This window comes from Carcharhinus amblyrhynchos, chromosome 4 (genome assembly GCF_965287045.1).
Source record: "Carcharhinus amblyrhynchos chromosome 4, sCarAmb.v2.hapA, whole genome shotgun sequence".
NCBI classification, from domain to species: Eukaryota; Metazoa; Chordata; class Chondrichthyes; order Carcharhiniformes; family Carcharhinidae; genus Carcharhinus; species Carcharhinus amblyrhynchos.
In genome coordinates, this window is record NC_137327.1 from 94252038 (window position 1) to 94264424 (window position 12387).

General features: G+C 41.6%; 1 pseudogene; it reads left to right on the top strand.

The window, feature by feature from the left end:
• Nucleotides 1-6456: 6456 nt before the first annotated feature.
• Nucleotides 6457-12387, top strand: part of LOC145342457 (WW domain-containing oxidoreductase-like) — a 67192-nt pseudogene continuing 61261 nt past the window's right edge.

Here is a 12387-nt window from a genome sequence, read left to right on the forward strand (position 1 = left end):
ATAAACACCAAGACACCGTATGCCTTCTTAACAACCTTATCTACTTGATTCCCAACTTTCAGGGATCTATGTACACATACACCTAGATCCCTCTGCTCCTCCACACTATTCAAAGTCCTCCCGTTAGCCCTATACTCAACACATCTGTTATTCCTACCGAAATGAATTACCTCACACTTCTCTGCATTAAACTCCATCCGCCACCTCGCGGCCCAGCTCTGCAACCTGTCTAAGTCACCCTGCAAACTATGACGTTACTTGACAGTCTATCTTCACAGATGGAAATAGAGAAGTTGAAGAAAGAAAAAGTCAATGATGAACAATGTGAAGGCAATGAAAGAACAGAAATTGGAAGCAAAGTTAATGAAACTTTCCAGTTTAAGATGAGAGCAGGAAATAGTATCAATACAGAAAAAGAGCTGAGGGAGGGACCCTGAGTAAAACTAAAACAAAAAAAAATCACATTTTCCAGGAAAAGGCAGACATAGTTAGGACCCATAAAATTTGTTTGTAACACGCAGAACGTTTTTCACTCTTCATACTTTCCGAGATTATATCTCTTGCCTTTCCTAAAAAATGGAGTGACATTGACAGTTTTCCTATCCAAGGAGACAACTCCTGAGTGAAGAGAATTCGGAAGATCATAACTTATAGAACATAGAACAGTGCAGCACAGTACAGGCCCTTCGGCCCTCGATGTTGTTCAAGGCTTTGTCCAAAACCAAGATCAAGCTATCCCACTCCCTATCATTCTGGTGTGCTCCATGTGCCTATCCAATAACCGCTTGAAAGTTCCTAAAGTGTCCGACTCCACTATCACAGCAGGCAGTGCATTCCACACCCCAACCACTCTCTGAGTAATGAAGCTACCTCGGACATCCCTCCTATATCTCCCACCATGAACCTTTCCTCACCAACTTCTTTGAAAGTCCTGGATGGAAACCATTGAGTCCTGGTTTTCATCTGTCTTTAATAACGTTAGTTTATCCACCATTGTTCTTTACTACAGTGAACTCAGTTAGCTTCTTCCTTAGATTTATTTTTATCATTCTTTGCAACTCTGTTATTTTATCAATATCCTTTTCTGTGAAGACTGATGCAATGTAACTATTGAGTAAGCTGCCAGTTTTTGATTTCCAACTACAGTATCACTGCATCTTTATTAAGGATGACATTATTTTCAGCAATCTTCTTTTCCTTATTATATTTATAAAAAGAACTTTAGTTGATAATCCTCAAAAGTTTTACTTGTATTCAGTTTCCAAACTCCATGTATTTACTTGTATTCAATTTCCAATCTCAATTTTACAATCTTCAAACTCCGTGGCCTGGGCCTCAGTACCTCCCTCTGTGACTGGATCCTGAACTTCCTAATTCACAGACCACAGTCTGTAAGGAAAGGCAACAACACCTCCTCCATGATCATCCTTAGCATTGGTGCTCCAGAAGGCTGTGTTCTCTGTCCCCTACTATACTCCTTATGCACCTATGAATGTGTGGCCAAATTCCTCTCCAATTCAATTCTCAAGTTTGCTAACGACACCACCATAGTGGGTTGGATCTCAAACAATGACAAGACAGAGTACAGGAATGAGATAGAGAGTCCGGTGAACTGCTGTGGCAACAATAATCTCTCCCTCAATGCCAACAAAACAAAATAGATTGTCATTGGCTTCAGGAAGTGTAAAGGAGAATATGCCCTTGTCTACATCAATGGGGATGAAATAGGAAGAGTTGAGAGCTTCAAGTTTTTAGGAGTCCAGATCCCCAACAACCTCTCCTGGTCCCCCCATGCCGACACTATAGTTAAGAAAGACCACCACCGCCTCTACTTTCTCAGAAGACTAAAGAAATTTGGCATGTCAGCTACGACTCTCACCAACTTTTACAGGTGCAACATAGAAAGCATTCTTTCTGGTTATATCACAGATTCGTATGGCTCCTGCTCTGCCCAAGACTACAAGGAACTACAAAAGATCGTGAATGTAGCCCAATCCATCACGCAAACCAGCCTCCCGTCCATTGACTGTTTACAAATCCCACTGCCTTGGCAAAGCAGCTAGCATAATTAAGGACCCCACGCACCCTGGACATTCTTTCTTCCACCTTCTTCCTTCAGGAAAAAGATACACAAGTTTGAGGGCATATACCAACTGACTCAAGATCACTTTCTTCCCTGCTGCTGTCAGACTTTTGAAAGGGCTTAACTTGCATTAAGTTTATCTTTGTCTACATCCTAGCTATGACTGTAACACCACATTCTGCACTTCTCGTTTCCTTCTCTATGAACAGTATGTTTTGGCTGTGTAACATGCAAGAAACAATACTTTTCACTATATGTTAATACATGTGACAATAATAAATCAAATCAATTTGCAGTTCTCACCATTTTTATATTCCTTTTTGCTCTTTCTAATCTCAGCCAATCAACAGGATCTCGGTTGTTCTTTATCTTTTAATACAAACTTTTTGCTTTAATTCTATAGAATCTCTCATTTGCCTTATTGACTAAGGTTTAATTATACAAGTAGATTTTCTCCTTTAAGGGATCTGTCCAGGTCCTGTATTCTATCAAATGCTTCTTTAAACACCTCCCAGTTTTATCTCTAGTTTTACCATTTGCTCGGTCTGTCCAGTCTGTTGGCTTTGGAAAAATTGACAATGTCCCTAAATAAAATTCTTTACAATATCTGTTCACAAAGGGAAAAAGAAGAAAAGTTGAGTGGTCAGCAATTTAGTGGAAATGGGATCAAAGGAGCAAGGAGTGAGTATAATGGACAACGTGAATTCCAAGAAAACATGAGCGAGATAGGAGAGATACTTAAAAGAGAATTCTCCGGCCATTCATGCCAGTGGGATTCTCTGGTCCCACTGATAATGCACCCCCACCCATGAGTTTCCTGGCAGCGTGGGATGGCTTCAGTGAGAAAATCCCATTGACATTAGAGGGACCAGAGGATCCCGCTGCCAACGAACAGCGCGATGTGCCCTGCCACCGAGAAACACACGGCTGAGAGGCCAGAGAATCCGGCCCATGGTTTCTTTTTTGGGCATTGGAGAACTGGGAGGCAATTTGAATTCGTACACTAGGCAAGGACTGGGAATCGGGATGGGGAAAAGCAGCTCAGCTAGCAGGTTGGAAAGTTTCGATCTTAGTAACCAAAAGACTAGGAGTACTGCAGAATATTGAAAATTCCATTATACGTTTGTCTACTTAAGGCTCCCATACATATGCCAGCAGAGGTTAAAAGGAGAATAAAGGTTCCATGTTTTAATGCATGCATCTGCAGCTCTAATTTTGAATGCTTCATATTGAATCTTAATGCTTCTTCCTGAAAACATCACAATGGTCATGAACAGTATGAAAAATAGAAAGCATTGTTTTTAGTAACATAACTTTTGGAAGGTGTTTGTTTAATTTCTGAAGAAATAATTTTAAGTTAAGGGAAAACATGTTGGGCCCTGTTTTGCCATTTAGATTCTAAGCACTGGAGGACTTTAAATTAGGGATGTTTCAGATCCAACTTTTAGACCCATTCTCAGATGCCCCCATATGCACTCTGCCTGCAAAAATGTCAGAAATTCTGAATCACGCTTAATGCGCCTGAAATCCTATGGCTCCAATCGGACCTCCAACTGCACATGCGCAGAAAAAAATTTTAAAATGCTGCTCCCCTGCCACATAATGCTTTCCCCTGGACCCCACATACATTGCACCACCCCACAACATTACTAACCCTCCACCCCCCAACTCAGACTGAATGCGGGCCCCTCCCCCTCCCCCCACCGATCTCAGGCAGTGTGGCAGAAGACCCCTCTTCCCCCGTCCCTTCCACCAATCTCAAGCAGAGAGCATCAGATGCCAGGCACTTACCTCTTCCTCGGTGCACCCGAATCATACTTATGTGGATCATGTCTGTTTCACACTGATTTTGGATGGGCAAGCACGGTGGTAAAGGGGGCAGCATCAGTAAGGTTGGGTGTGCAGCCCATTAAGTCAATTCAAATGCATGTAAATGCATCTAAATGGCCATCGTGCCTACTCCCGTCCTTGGTAAAGGAAAACTGGCAATGAGGCCGGCACGGGCTAAACTACTCACCTCATACTCAACTTTACCAACTTTTCGTGATTGTATTTAACATAGGATGATCTCGCAAAAATAACCTTCCAATCAAAGAGCAAATCTTAGGTCACAACGTGGAAGTTTTTCCTTTGTAATCCTTGACGGTGATCACGCTCTACATTGCTGATCAAGATAGCATTGTCTTTGCATAATCTACCATGTTTTGCAGCACATTCAAATGCACCATCTGTATTCTCATGTTAGCAAAACTGACGGCAACATGTCAAAAATGCAATGTCAGTTTTTGCAATCACAGATGACAACAGGGGAAAAAGACCTTATTTCTCCACTATGGAGTTAAAGTATTGGAAGAAATACTTGAGAAATCTATGCCTGCTCAAGATAAAAGTGACCACAACTCAGGAAAAAAATGTGCTAACAACCTATCATCCCGAGAAAAGCAAAATATACAAAGCAATTATCTTCTGATATATGAAACAAGAAGTAAAAGAGACAACTGAACAATACAGCACATGACTGAGGCAAATAGTTACCAGTCATTGCTTGGTGATGCTGAACATGTCAAATGGGAAATCAAAACACAAATAATCAAAGGTTGTCTCTCTATGCTGGAAAGCACTTAAGAAAGACACAGTGCCGCTGGAGCTGCTGGAGTTAGTAAGATCGTTATCGCTTTCAGAGGCCAGAGCCACTGAAGTTGAAGCTGCCAACACTATCACACTCCAAGTTATAACTCCTGGGAACACTATTCATTGCTCATGTGCCAGGAAATTATCCAAAGAATGTTTCTACTGTTGTAGTGCCTACCTGTTTAAGTGGTGATTAGCCATCTGGCAGAGGAAGAAGCTGGAATAAGTCTGTCTCCAAGGAAGGTTTATACATAAAGCCCAATATAAGCCAAGTGCAAATTACTTTTCCCTTCCTCATAGCTCCCTCACACAGGTGGAAACTGGTCCTTATATATGAGTCCTCACTCTTCCCAATTAGTATCAGCTACTTTTAATCACAGCGAGATTAAAAGTAATGTTGCAAATGTCACAACATTTGCAACATTAGTATTCAAAGTTTAAAGTTTTAAAGTTCATTTTATTTGCGTCACAAGTACGATTACATTAACACTGCAATGAAGTTACTGTGAAAATCCCTTAGTCGCCACACTCTGATGCCTGTTCAGGTACAATGAGGGAGAATTTAGTATGGCCAATGTACATAAACAGCACATCTTTCAGGCTGTGGGAGGAAACCAGAGCACCTGAAGGAAACCCACGCAGACATGGGGAGAATGTGCAGATAACGACCCGAGCGGGGAAATCAAACCAGGGTCCCTAACACTGTGTGGCAGTAATGCTAATCACTGTGCCATTGTGCTGTCACTATGTGCAGGGACGCCTCCCACTGGCAAGGACACGTGCCTGCTCACTGAAAGCAGAATTGAATCCTTTGGTCATGTGTTCAGCAGTGAAGAGGTTTATCTGAACCACAGAAAGTTGTAACTATTGCAAACACTGTAGTTCCTACAAACATGCAGGAAATCTGGAGTCTCTTTGTCATCAAGAACTGTAGTCACTTGATTTCTGCCTTCATATGTTATCTGCCCTTTGCACAATCTGATAAAAGAAACCACCAAGTAGAAGTGGCCTAAGTTGTACAAAAAGGCTATTATACCAGATCAAATGACAATTATCAGCAAGTTGCACAAATGTCTATTGTGATCCTGAGACAACCACCCATGGATGAAAGCCTGTTTGGCTTAAATGCAGTTATCATTTAGGAAGGCACAATAGGTAATCTATCAATTGTTGCAATGGCAAATAGATCAATGTTATTTACAAGCAGAGAGAAGTGCTCCCAATCACATGGAGTATCTTACATTTTCATCCCTATGTGTGTGGAAGTGAGTTTCAAGTAATAATCTATCATAGACCATAAGTAAATTGTACAATAAACGACCAAGTCAAACAAAGCATTAGATACTCAAACGACAAGAAGTCAAGTTCTATGTTGAGTATCACGCTAGGATGCTCAAGTTTGTGAACCACCTTTCACAAAATCTGTTGCTGACAGTCAATCCTACTGGACATGAGGAAAAAGTTGCTGCACAACGTCTTAACAATATAAACCAAAGTCGCTGGAAATAACTGACATTAAAGCAGAAACAGGACAAGATGAGATATTACAACTATGTATCATGGCAATGGAGTCACAAAACTGGAAAGAGGTAATCAAGAGAGATCTACAAATGAAATCGCTCCTATATTACAGGATCACAATGTTTGAAATGAGCTCAATGTTACAACCAAGTCTGATCTTATGTTATGGGAATGCATTGTCATTCTGCACACATTGAGGGAATGTGTTGTAGACATAGCACATGAAGGTCACCAGGAAATTGTCAAAACCAAACAACTTCTTACGGAAAAGGTATGATTCTCAGAAATTGACTGCACGGTTGAGCCTAACATCTGTCATAGACAAAACATTAGAAGCCATTATCAACAATATTGAAGCCAACCATTTGGAAAACTTTAAGGTAATTAAGTAAAATCAACATTGTTTTGTGAAAGAGAAATCATGTTAATCAAAAAAAGCGGAAGTGGTGGATGTGCTGTACTTAGATTTCCAGAAGGCATTTAATAAGGTATCACTTGAAAGGTTATTGTGGAAAAAAGAGCTCTTGGTGTAGGTGTAACATATTGGCACGGATGAAAGATTGGCTAGCTGACAAGGAACACAGAGTTGGCAAAATGGGGAATTTTTCTGGTTCGCAGGATGTAGCAACTGGTGTGCCATGGGGTTCAGTGTTGAGACCTCATCTTTTTACAATTTATATATGAAGAGACTGAAAGTATAGTTCTAAATTTGCTCATAGGTAGGAAAATAAATTGTGAAGAGTGCATAAGAAGGCTACAAAGGAATATAGATAGCTTAAGTGAATGGGCAAGAATCTGGCAAATGGATTATAATGTGGGCAAATTTGAAATTGTTCATTTTGGCAGGAAGAATAAAGAAGAAGCACCTTAAACGGTAAGAGATCACAAGGCTCTGGGGTGTAGTGGGATCTAAGTGTCCTGGCGCATGAATCACAAAATGCTAATATTTTGGTAAAAGGTACAGCCAAGCAATTAAGAAAGCTAATAGAATATTAGCTGAGGAGACTTGATTATTAAAGTATAGAGATTATGCTTCAGTTTTACAGGGCATTGGTGAGATCACATTTTGAATATTGTGTACAACATTTGTCTCCTTATTTAAGGAAAGATGTAACTGTCTTAGAAGCAGTTCAGAGAAAATTTACTAGACTAATACCAAGAATGGGTGGGTTGTCTTATGAGCAAGGATTGAAAAGGTTAGGCCTCTGTCCACCAGAATTTAGAAGAGTAAGAAGCAACTTGATTGAAATCTTTAAGATGCTGAGGGGTGGATCTGGAGACAATGCTTACTCTTGTCAGAGAATCCAGAATAGGGGGTCACTGTTTAAAAATAATGGGTTACTTATTTACAATGGATTTGAGGAGAATTTTTTTTTTCTCTTAGAGGATTGTGAATCTCTGGGACAGTTCCTCAAAAGGAAGCGGAAGCAGAGTCTTTGAATATCTTTAAGGCAGAGCTGAATAAATTCTTGATTAACAATGGGGTGAATGGTTATCAGTGCTAGGCATGCATGTGGGATTGAGGTTACAATTGGATCAACCATGATCTTATGGAATGAAAGAGCAGGCTTAAGGGGCTGAATGAGCTACTTCTGCCCTTTTGCAAATAGTGGGAGTCTGGAAGGAGAACAAAGGAATCACTGTTCAAACAGCAGATGCAATTCTGATTCTGTACACCTGTTAATAAATCTTCGTTTTTTTCCCCCAATCACCACAACTGTTGAAGGGGAGGGTGGAAGCAGGGAAAAGGGTTCAAGGAGACAGCAGGTCAGAGACATAAGAATTCAGAAATTATTTTTGCTTTCCTGGATGATTCTGAAAAGATGATTCTGGCACACAGTTCTGACAAAGACAAGTGAACCAATAATACTTTATACAGTCCTACTAAACCTTGTGATGGATGGCTGAAACAGTTACTTTATGCTAAAACAAAGATGGGCATCATGCCATAGGGACAATGAATTCAGAGAGATGAATCAAGGGCATCAAAAGTGAAGATTAGGAAGTTATGGCAGAAGTATCTTGCCATAAGCAATCTCACAACAGCAGGTTAAAGTCCAGCAGGTTTATTTGGTAGCAAAAGCCACTAGCTTTTGGAGCACTTGCTGCCTCTTTGTCAGGTGAGTGGGAATTCTATTCACAAACAGGGCATATAAAGACACAAACTCAGTTTACAAAATAATGATTGGAGTGTGAGTCTTTACACCTAATCAAGTCTCAAAGGTACAACCAATATGAGTGGAAAGAACGTTAAGCACGGGTTAAAGAGATGTGTATTGCTTCCAGAAAGGACAGTTGTGAAATTTTGCAAGTCCAGGCAAGTCGTGGGGGTTACAGATAGTGTGACATGAAGTATGGCAATTTTGGGAACCTTGGATAACGAGAGATACTGTGAACCTAGTCAGTGAGAAAAAGGAAGTATTTGACAAGGTTAGGGGACTAGGAACACATGAAGCAAGTTTGGAATACAAGGAAAGTGGAAAGAAACTTAAGCAAGGAGTAAGAAAGGCTAAAAAGGGTCACCAGAAAAATCACTGGTCAGCAGGATTAAGGAAAATCCCAAGGCTTTTTATACATATATGAAGAGCAAGAGGGTAGCCAGGAAGCGGGTTGGCCCACTCAAAGACAGGGGAGGGACTCTATGCATGGAGCCAGAGGAAATGGGTGAGGTATTAAATGAGTACTTTGCATCAGTATTCACCAAAGAAAAGGACTTGGTGGATGGTGAGTCTGGGGAAGTGTGTGTAAATAGTTTGAGTTCAAAATGTTGAGATTAAAAAGGAGGTATTGGAGATCTCAAGAAACAATAAGATAGACAAGTCCCCAGGGCCTGATGGGATATACCCCAGAATACTGAGAGAGGCAGGGAGGAAATTGCTGGGGCTTGAGAGAAATCTTTGTATTCTCACTGGCTACAGGGGAGATCCCAGAGGATTGAAGAATAGCCGGTGTTGTTCTTTGGTTTAAGAAGGGTAGCAATGATAATCCAGGTAATTATAGGCTGGGGAGCCTTACATCAGTGGTAGGGAAATTATTGGAGAGGATTCTTCAAGACAGGATTTACTCCTACTTGGAAATAAGCAGACATATTAACAAAAAACAATATGGTTTTGTGAAAGGGAGGTCATGTCTCACTAACTTGATCAAGGTTTTTGAGGAAGTGATGAAGATGATTGAGGGTAGAGCAGTGGATGTTGTCTACATGGATTTCAGTAAGGCCTTTGACAAGGTCCCTCATAGCAGACTGATGCAGAAGGTGAAGTCGCACGGGCTCAGAAGTGAGGCAAGGTGGATACAGAACTGGTCAAAGAAGACAGAAGGCAGCAGTGGAAGGGTGCATTTCTGAATGGAGAGCTGTGACAAGTGGCGTTCCTCAGGGATCAGTGCTCAGACCTTTGCTGTTTGTAATACATACAAATGCTTTGGAGGAAAATGTAACTGGTGTGATCAGTAAGTTTACGGGTGATACAAAGGTTGGTGGATTTGCGGATAGTGATGAGGACCGCAGAGGATATAGCAGGATATAGATCAGTTGGAGACTTGGGCGGAGAGCTGGAGCTTAATCTGGACAAATGTGAGGTAATGCATTTTTGAATGTCCAATAAAGATAAGAAATATACAGTAAATGGCAGAACCTTTAAGAGTATTGATAGGCAAAGGAATCTGTGTGTACAGGTATACAGGTCACTGAAAGTGGCAATACAAGTGAAGAAGGCTGTCAATAAGGCATACTGCATGCTTGTCTTCATCAGCCGGGGCATTGAGTTTAAAATTTGGCAAGTCATGTTGCAACTTTATAGAATGTTAGTCAGGCTGCACTTGAAATATAGTGTTCAATTCTAGTCGCCACACTACCAAAAGGATATGGAGACTTTGGAGAAGGTACAGAAAACGTTTACCAGGATGTTGCCTGATATGGAGGGCATTAACTATGAGGAGAGGTTGGAGAAACTTGGTTTATTCTCACTAGAACGACAGAGGTTGAGGGGTGATTGCAAGATTATAAGAGATATGGACAGAATGGATAGTCAGAAGCTTTTTCCTAGGGTGGAAAAGTCAATTACTAGGAAGCACAGGTTTAAGGTGCAAGGGGCAAGGTTTAAAGGAGATGTACGAGGTAATTTTTGATGCAGAGAGTGGTGGGTGCCTGGAACTCGCTGCCAGGGGAGGTAGTGGAATCAGATACGATAGTGATTTTTGAGGGCTGTCTGGACAAATGTATGAATAAGATGGGAATAGAGGGATATGGTCCCCAGAGGGGTAGGGAGTTTTAGTTCAGTCGGGCAGCATGGTCGGTGCAGGCTTGGAGGGCCAAAGGGCCTGTTACTGTGCTGTAATTTTCTTTGCTCTTTGTTCTTTGAAATTGGGAAAGCAACCCCCACTACCACACTCCCCCGTCCTCTCCCCACTACCCCAGGACACATTCTATACAAATAATTTACATTCAGAAGTCCAGGGAACATAAAAAGAACCATGTGAATGAACTACTGTAGTTTAAGATTCTCCTGAAATTGAAGCCTTTTGTTTAAGATGATTTGATGTTTCATTTTAAATGTATTTTCTAATCTATAAAGAGAAAAGTTTTCTGGGCACCATGTTGAAATATAATTTGCGAATGATCTAAATGCCACTGATTCACATCTAAAGAAAGGTCACCTCATTGAAGGACAGGGTTATTAATGGAATGTGATTTTGATCTGTCTGATTCATTGAACTACCATTTAAGAAGTCAGACATACAAAAGAACAATCTAATTGCGCCAGATTACTTCAACTCAGTGTGCTTTGTCCCTCATTAAAGAGTTTGGCATGCTACAGTCAAACAGTCTTGAGCCCACTTAGCATAACTCATTTCACAATAGATGCTAAAGAGCCGGAAAGTTCATCAATTGGAGTGAAAATACTGAAACACTTATCTTCCATCAATAGAACTCAATAATTGCAGGCTATCATGCAGAATGAACAAGTGTAGATTCAATGACCTCTTATAAAATTGTAGAAAGAATGGAAATGCAGCCATCTATCTGCAGTGATACTGTGATGCAAATGAATGAATTGAGAGTTATGTTAAAATATTAGTCTTAATGCAGTGCTGTAATGATATAGCTGAACAATTTGAAGGCAAAAATGATATGCCACCCTCCCTTTCCCCCCGCCCCAGCCCTCCCTTTCCCATCTCAAGAACTCTGTTCCCACAACAACATCCCTCCTCACACTCACGTAACAAATCTCTTCCACCAATCCCCCCCCAACTCAACAACCCTCTCCTCACTCAACAACTCTCTCCCCTAACACCACTCAACAAACTCTCCCCTCTCCCCATCCAACAACCATTTCCCCTCCTCCTCACTCAACAACCCCCTCCCCTTCCCCACTTAACAACCATCTCCCCTCCTCCCCACTCAACAACCCTCTCCCCTCCCTCACTCAACAACCGTTTCTCCTCCTCCCCCCACACAATAACCCATTCCCGTCCCTGCCACTCAACAACCCTCTCAACCCCACTCAACAATCCATTCCCCTCCACCCCACCCACTCAACAACCCTCTCCTCTCCCCTACCCAACAACTGTCTCCCCTCCTCCCCCACTCAACAATCCTATCCCTTCCTCCCCCCCACTCAATAATCCTCTCCCTTCCTCCTCCCACTCAACAACCTTCTCCCCTCCTTCCCCACACAACAACCCACTCCCTTCCCCACCACTCAACAACCCTCTCCCCTCCTCCCCCCCACTCAACAACTCTCTCCCCGTCTCCCCCCACCCTTCACCACACCTCCCCCTCTTCCCAGCTCAACAACCTCAAACCAGCCTCCGATCCATTGACTGTCTATACTTCCTGCTGCCTTGGAAAAGCAGCCAGCATTATTAAGGGCCCCACCCACCCTGGGCATTCTCTCTTCCACCTTCTTCCATCAGGAAAAAGATACAAAAGTCTGAGGTCACATACCAACCAATTCAAGAAAGAACACCTTCTTTCCTGCTGCCATCAGACTTTTGAGTGGACTTACCTTGCATTAAATTGATCTTTCTCTACACCCTAGCTTTGAGGGTAACAATATAATCTGCACTTTCTCGTTTCCTTCTCTATGAACAGTATGCTTTGTCTCTATAATGCAAGGAACAATACTTTTCACTGTTATGTGACAATGTCA